At 35.4% G+C, this 8,717-nt stretch overlaps 1 long non-coding RNA gene across 1 annotated transcript; it reads right to left on the bottom strand.

Annotated features, from left to right (window-relative positions):
- Positions 1-1,996: 1,996 nt before the first annotated feature.
- On the bottom strand, positions 1,997-8,483 carry LOC141569704 (uncharacterized). The gene is made up of 3 exons (XR_012493468.1): positions 8,293-8,483; positions 7,436-7,496; positions 1,997-2,057 (listed from the first exon to the last, which is right to left on the bottom strand). It is a non-coding gene; the product is annotated as an uncharacterized LOC141569704 (long non-coding RNA).
- Positions 8,484-8,717: the final 234 nt, after the last annotated feature.

Genomic DNA, 8,717 nt, shown 5'->3' on the forward strand with positions numbered 1-8,717 from the left:
CTGTGGACCTCAGAAGCAGATAGCAAAATGCCTGTACATGGCTAGCAATAGCTAAAAATACCTATTTATGAGATCACAGGACATATCCCTGTAGACATCCAGAAACTGTATACAAGAGTTATGAGGGGTAATGGAAATAATGAAATAGTAGATAGTAAAAAATCCAGAAAAAAACATAACTTAATGGAATTAATATAAGTGCATTTTTACCCTTAGGATGGTGTAGCTCAGGGATATACAAGTTTCATGTACATGTAGTTTACTTTCATTTAACAAACAAAGTACTGATTGGAATAAATTGATCTCTGGTCTCCTCCTAGATCTGCCTGAGTAGCCCCTATGTACATCTTTTTATTCATTATATATAGTTAATAAATATTGCTTCCTCCACTGACAGATTTTAATGTCAGCATATAAATGTGCTTGTGAATAAAAACTTCAAAATATGATTTCGTATAAACAAAAATTGATTGATTGTCAGCAATGAAGTAAATACAGCATATAACATACTATCAACTGCTCAATAGATGTGATCTTTTACCTCTGAGCAAAGTTCCATAGAATATACTCCAAGACAGAAAATAAAAGTTCTTCATAAAAGAACATCCAGGCCATACTGCAACACTCACCAATGTTTTTCATAATTTTACCTAAGTAGCTAATAAAGTCCTTCTTCCTAAATGAGAAATCCCATGGCCATCTTTGGCCATTATTTTCCACATCTGAACTGCACGCTTTAATAACATTCTTTAAACGTCAGTCTCTTCTTTGTTCTATTTCATGCCCTCTTGCTTTTGAATTATTATATCCTTGAAGAGTTTCCTTTCATGTATTTTTTCTATACTCCAAACTTTACCTGCATTAGTCATGTTCACCTTTCATTTCCTTCTCAAGAATGAACACTGACCTCATTTTTCTTTAGTCTCCACAAGGAGCTACGACCTAAAGATCTTTTATCCTCAAAGCTGTCTTTATTGATGCTTCGTTACCATTCCTGTCATATAAGTTCAGAACCATGCACAAAGCTCCAAGTGGGATGGCTTCCGAGCCCTTTAAAAGGCTTTTATAATGATGTGTACCTGACTTCCATTCGCTTTCCTCATTATTAAGATACCACTGCTTTCTTTTTGTTTCATCTAACCCATAAATCTTGCTGCTAATATCCCCTTAAGAATTGTTATTTGAATATATATTTATTTGCAAGCTTTAGCCTAATTATTTTCTCCATTTTTCTAAAATTTTTCTGTGATCTCTAATATGACATATAACAAATGCAATGACAAACACTTTCTTTAGTATAAAAATCAATAGAGTAATTAGGTTATTCTAATTAAACCAATTTATATAAATGTTTTATCTCACTAGAATACAACTTAATGGCCTTTTATATGGTATTGGTCACAAAAAGAAAAGGAGACAGATGAAAGACAATAACTGGAAAGAGTAATATAAAACTATCCCTGCTACTGGAGGAGGAACCCAAGAAACTACACTACTGATTGTGGACCAGTAGAGTCAGCTCTGCATGAAGAACATATTATGTCAATTTTTCTGAAATTATTTATATGACTTGAAAGTGTTCACAAAGCATGCAAAAATACAAAGCTTGCAAGGGAACAATAACCTAAAAACTCAGAAAACCTATATTTTATGATCAGCTTTGGTTTTTTGATACTTTAATTGACCTCATTTCAATTTAGCTTTTATTTTACAACTCTGAGAATTAGGTAGTGAAAAAATACCCAAGCACAAACTGTTCAAAGTCACATACAAGTTGATTACACAACTGGAATGAGAAGTCATAGCAGCCGTGTTCACACTGCAGATAATCTTTTGTCTTATTGTCCTAGAACACTGTGCTATTTTGCTTTCCCTGTTTCACGGTCCAAGAAAAATGACAATTAGTGAACTCTGAGATGTGTCATCTTCTTTTTCCTTCCTCACCAATTTCTCTAAAACTAGTGTGCTCAACATTATCTACCACATCCACATCTTACCTGTAATACCACCAGAGTCCAAAGCAAGTCCAAAGCAGAGAAGAAAGAAATCCCTGGGCACTGTCCCAGAAACAGAAATAAGCCACAGGTAAAAATAGAAACAAGTCGGCAAATGGTCAAAACAATTTTTTTCTGCTTGCTTTCTTTTATATATATTTACCTTTTTCTCTTACACTTCCCACCCTCAACTGTGCTTATCTAAGAAAGTTCCTAAAAGATATATCTCTGTTAAATGGAACCCACTTCTGCAGTTCTGGGAAACTTTCTGCTAGACTCTAGAAGTGAGAACTGGAGGTGGAAGGGCACGTCTTATTCATCTTTTTAACCTCAGCACGTAACAAAATACTTGCCACATAACTGGTACTCAAAAGTGTTGAATGAATAAAATATAATATGAGCATGCTACAGTCCATTTCTAAACCATGCTGACATCTCAATGCCAAATTACTGTAAACCAAATACAGGTAATTAAATAATTTTATATGATTTCTTATTTCTCTCCTCAGAGTTCATGATCTTTTTTTTTTTTATCATTAAGACTTCTATGACCTCTCGGAGACAATAAACTCCAGAGAAATATGAGCAGAATTATATACAGTATTGTGGTTAAGTGTTGACTCTTAAGTCAGGCTATCTGGATTCAAATCCCTCCTCCCCCACTTATCAGCTGTTGACATTAGGCAACCTAATTAATTATTCCATGTCTCAGTTAATCCATCTGTCGTAACACACGTACTTCATCAAGTTATATGAGTATTAAATAAACTAATATTTATAAACCATGTAAAATGGTGTCTGATATATGGTAAGGATTATATAAATGTTTGGGTTGTTTTTTTGTTTTGTTTAAAAGGTATTTTTTTATTAGTGTCAGATATACAAAACAGCATAGTGATTAGACATTGACACACCTCATAAAGTGATAACCCCAACAAGTCTACTATCTAGCTGACACCATACATAGCTATTATAATACCATTGACTATATATTCCCTATGCTGTGCTTTATATCCCATTAATATATATATTTTAATTATAGTTGACATTAAATATTATTTTATATTAGTTTCAGATGTACAGTGTAGTGGTTAGGCATTCATCTAATTTATGAAGTGATTTCCCCCCCCCCGACAAATCTAGTACCCATCTGACACTATACATAGTTTTTACAATATTATTGACTATATTCCCCATACTGTATTTCACATCCCTGTGACTATTTTGTAACTACCAAATTATACTTCCTAATCCCTTCACCTTTCTCACCCAACCCTACAAAACTCTCCCATCTAGCAACCATCAGTTTGTTCTCTGTATCTATGAGTCTATTTCTGTTTTGTTTGTTCATTTATTCCGTTTTTTAGATTCCACATATAAGTGAGATCATATGGTATTTGTCTTTCTCAATTGGACTTATTTCACTTAGCATAATACCCTCTATTTCCATCCATGTTGTTGCAAATGGTAAGATTTCATTCTTTGTATGGCAGAGTAATATTCCATTGTATAAATGTGCCACAATTTCTTTATCCAATTGTCTATTGATGGGGATTTCAGTTGTTTCCATATCTTGGCTATTGTGAATAGCACTGTGGTAAACATAGGAGTGCATATATCTTTTCCAATTAGTGTTTCGGATTTCTTTGGATAAATACCCAGGAGTGTAATTCCTGGGTCACAAGGTAGTTCTGTTTTTAATTTTTTGAGACTGCACCAATTTGCAATTCCACCAACAGTGCATAAGGATTCCCTTTACTCCACATCCTCACCAAAACTTGTTGTTTGTTGATTTATTAGTGATGGCCATTCTGAGAGGAGTGAGGTGATATCTCATTGTGTTTTTTATTTGCAACCTCTCTAATGATTAGTGAGGTTGAGCACCATTTCACATGTAAATGTTTGTTTTCTGAAAGTTGTCTTTTGAGATACTACCATCAGTTAGTCAAGCAGGAAGAATTTACTGTGTATTTGTTATAGAAAACAGTCATGGTCGTCTACTAAACATCTCCATGAAAATATTCCATATTAGATGCAATATTTTAATTGATAGAACCAACAAAGACCTGAGAACAATTAATTATATGATGATGGGAATAAGTGATAAAACTGAATTTCTCTTTCCCATCTTCCTCTCCATGCTCATACTCTCTCAAAAATTTTACAGTAATGTTTCCTCTTAAACTATATAAATTTTCATTAAAGCAGATAGTCTGTCCTTGCCAAATGGAGGAGGCTTTGGCTTCTGGCCATACGGAGAACAGAATATCCTGAAAAAATCTCTACAAAACACCAGTGGGAGATTGATTTGCAATAAAGATTGTTTTAAATACTAAGAATCCAAAAAGTAATGAAATCCTCAGAGGCCACAAAATGAAGAAGCATCAGAAACACAGTGTGATAAATTGTTATTCAAATGACTCCTGAACGAAAGGCATGTGATGACTCCTGGAACCTAAAGACTTACATCTTAAGGCTACACTGGATGGATTAGAAAGAAATTTGCCACTTATTATAAAGCTAGAGTAAAAAATGACTGTTTAGTAATGATGCAGGGATAGACAAATAGGCTAATAAAACAGAAAAGAGTGTCCAGAAATTAACACACACACATATATGAATGTGTGATACATGATACATTGGAAGAGAGGTTATTAAAATTGAGGGAAATGTGATGTGTGACAGGTATCATTTCAAACTGGGGAAGAAGAGGTATATGACAAATTATAAATAAATGACTTGGGTAATCAGGTATCTTCATTTTTTAAAAAGAAACTCTGCCTCCTGCCACAGACTGTCATTTCAAAGAAATTAAAGACCCGTGAGACAAGCAAACTATAAAGTTGTTAGGAGATAATACAGGAAATTATCTTAAAGATTTCAGGGGAGGGAAGGATTTCTTAAGATACAAAAATCACTAACTAGAACGAAAAAAATGATAAATTTAACCACAATAAAATTAAAAACTCATCAAAAAACACCATAGAAAGAGAAGGAAATGAGCAACAAAGTAGGAAAAGACATTCACAACACATATAATTGGCAAAGGAATAGTACAGAGAAGAAAAAGAACTGCTACTAATTTATGTGAGAGAAATGAACCATTTAGTAGAAAAAACGGCCTAAAGATATAAGCACTTTAAAAAAGAAGGATCTTAATGTCCACTAACTATGTGAAAAGATGATCAACATCACTAGTAATTATAAAATGCAAATTAAAACAAATTGAAATACAACTATACACCTCCCAGATTGCCAAAAATAACAGAAGCCAAACAGCATCAAGTGTTGGTGAGAATGTAAAGCAAACAAAATTCACATACACTGCTGATAAGAGTATAAATTGGTAAAAACTTTTTGGAAAACAGTTTGGCATTAGCTAGGAAAGTGATGACACACATACTCTAGTGGAAAGGAAAATGGAATTTTTTAAATCTTGATCTATTCAAAAGAAGGTATGGAAAGAGAAAAGAACCATATAAAAGAGACAAATAAAAACTATAAGATGGAGAAAATAAACACACATAAATATGGACAGATAATTTTTGACAAAGAAGCAAAAAACATACAATGGAGAAAAAACAGCCTCTTCAATAAATGGTGCTGGGAGAATTGGATAGCCACGTGCAAAAGAATGAAACTAGCTGCTATCTGTCACCATGTACAAAAATTAACTCAAAATGGATCAAACCTAAACAAAAGACCTGAAACAATAAACTGCATAGAAGAAAACACGGGTACTAAACTTATGAACCTTGGGTTCAAAGAGCATTTTATGAATTTGACTCCAAAGGAAAGGGAGGTAAAAGCTAAAATAAATGAATGGGACTACATCAAACTAAAAAGCTTCTGCACAGCAAAAGAAACCATCAACTATTAAAATAAAGAGGGAACTAACAAAATGGGAGAAGATTTTTGCAAACAATGCCTCCAATAAGGGGTTGATATCCAAAATATATAAGGAACTCATACAACTCAACAAAAAAATAAACAATCCAATTGAAAAATGGGCAGAGGACCTGAAAAGACATTTCTCCAAAAAGGACATACAAATGGCAAATAGACATGAAAAAATGCTCAACATCACTAATCATCAGAGAAATGCAAATAAAAACCACATGAGATATCACCTCACCCCAGTTAGAATGGCTATCATCAACAAGACAAATAGTAACAAGTGTTGGAGAGGCTGTGGAGAAAAAGGAACCCTCATACACATAGACAATTGTTTAGTGGTTACCAGAGAGTAAAGCGGGAGGGGGTGTAGATCAGGGAAAAGGGGGTCTAATGGTGATGGAAAGAGAACTGACTCTGGGTGGTGAACACACAATGTGATATACAGATGATGTATTACAGAATTGTACACCTGAAATCCATGTAACTTTACTAACAATTGTCACTCCAATAAACCTTAATTTAAAAAAATAAAAATAAGAGAGGAATTAAATCTAAATATGTCATAAATTATATTAAGTATAAAAATCAAATTTAAATACTTAAATTTACCAATAAATAAAGCTTGACGTATTGGATTTATAAAATGTGTTCAGCTGTATGCTCTTTACAAGAAACATCTAAATGATTAATGTAAAGATGTAGAATGTTTAATAAAAAAAAATACGTTCCAGATAAAAAAATCACTCAAAGGTAATCTGGTGCAGTTACATTAGCATCAGACAAAAATAGATGTTAAGGCAAAAAGAGTGATCAGGCTTCACTACATAACAATAAAATGTTTTACTTAAAAGAAGTATCTGACATTTCCAAACATGTTTCCTCTCGATAACACACTTCCTGTGGCAGACAAGCCAAACATGGGACTATAGTTGGACTATATTTCCAAGCCTCCCCTTTGTTAGGTGAAGCCATTAGACTAGATCTCACCAATGGAATATGAGTGCCTCATTTCCATGCCAAAGGGATAGTCCTATACACATGCAATCATTTATTTAGTAATTCACATTTATTCAATGCTGATTATGATTATTAGAGCTACACAGACATTAAGGCAAAGTCCCACCTTTCAAAGAGTTTCATGATTCTGGGGAGACATGATTCTGGGAGATTTCATATAGGAATAAGCATGTTCAGTGCAATAGTAATGGCTCTGACATATTGTAAATATGTACAAAGTACTACAGGACTTAAGAGAAAGAAGTGCTAAGTTTCCCAGATGAAGTCAGTCATGGCTTCGCCTGACAAAGGAATTGACACTTAAGCTAATCAATGGAGGCAGATAAAATGAAGAGATGGGAGAAAGCAACACAAAGGCATCAGGGTCCATGGCCAGTCTGGAGAAGAACAAGTAACTCAGTATGACCAGAGCACATGACCCATGAGGGGAAATGATGATCTGACCTAGGACAGTCGCTAAGAGTAAGGAGAGAGAAGAGAGACTGTTCTCGCACTATTAAGGAAGTAAACGGAAATGAATGACTTACTGAGAAGTAAGGAAGAAGGCCGCACACGGGGTTACTCACGGGTAGAGTGTAGTGGCATTACCTGAAAGAGATTAGAAACCTTTGTTACAAAGTATTTGTGTCTGAATCTGAGGAGAATGTTTTCACTGAGGGTCATTTGTGGATAGTTGGTAACTGGGAGAGTGGGCTTTCGTAAATTTGCCTGGAGAATGTTTAAAGTGAAATAGAAGAGTGCCAAGGATAGCCTTGTTTACCCCAGATGTTTAGCACCCTGGGGTTAAGTACCAGGAGAACCTGAGGGTCTAAGTAAAACGGTGACCAAAATCCTAATTATTTATAAAATTTCTCCTCAGTAAACTAGTAAGCAGACTGGGGTAGTGAAGCATTTCTAAACCTTCGCTACCAGATTCTTTGGAGACATGTCCATCTTTTCTCATAGAATAACAATCTGGGCCAGGGAAAAAGAAACAAGAAAATCCACCTTGTGTTTAATTATTTTATTTAAGACCCAGTATAGCAGAACCATCTATTATAAGCAGAATAGTGAGCTGTGCTTAGACTCAATCCTCTGTGGAAACTTCCAGATCAAACCTGGAAGATGTCCAAGAAGAAAGCAGCAAGTTCCTCCCTGCTTCAGTCCCTCTGGTGTTCTTCTCCTCAGTGTAAAACTGCCTGAACTATTTCGCACGAAGAGAAAAAATAGAATAGCCCATCAGGGGACTTAAACTATAGTTCCGCCACCTGAGCAAGCTTGAGATATAAACTCTTAAAATGTTTAATATGGCTCCTTTTATGTTTGAACAGTTCTGGTGTCAGAAGAGAGACCCAAAAGAGACCCTCAGTGGCCCCCAGGAGCAACGGACAAAGGGCACAGGTACCTGCTAAGCTCCTTGAGTTCGCTGCTTTCTCACTGTCTCTGGAAGTGGTGGGTCAGTCCCTCTCCAAATCTAACTCTGCAGCTGCTGTATTATGAGCTTTCAGGCTTTGAGCGTCTCATTTGCGGACTAGCCCAGAAACTGGCCAGAGTAGGACTGGGTCCAACTGAAAAACTGAACCAGGTCCAGGGTCAGACTGGGTCCTACCTAGAAACCAGACCTGGTCCAGGATCGGGCTGGGTCCCACTTATAAACCAGATTGCTTCCAGGGTCAGACGGGGCTTTACTTAAGCAGGATGGGGTCCAATGTGAAGCCTCGGGTGAACAAAATGTTGTTTTAAAGCTGAACAAGCAGGATTATCTTTGGTAAAGTTAACTTTACCAAAGAGAATCTTAAATTACAGTGGCCAGAGTGGAGAATATTTAAC

Source organism: Rhinolophus sinicus, linkage group LG02 (genome assembly GCF_036562045.2).
Source record: "Rhinolophus sinicus isolate RSC01 linkage group LG02, ASM3656204v1, whole genome shotgun sequence".
Classification (NCBI taxonomy): Eukaryota; Metazoa; Chordata; class Mammalia; order Chiroptera; family Rhinolophidae; genus Rhinolophus; species Rhinolophus sinicus.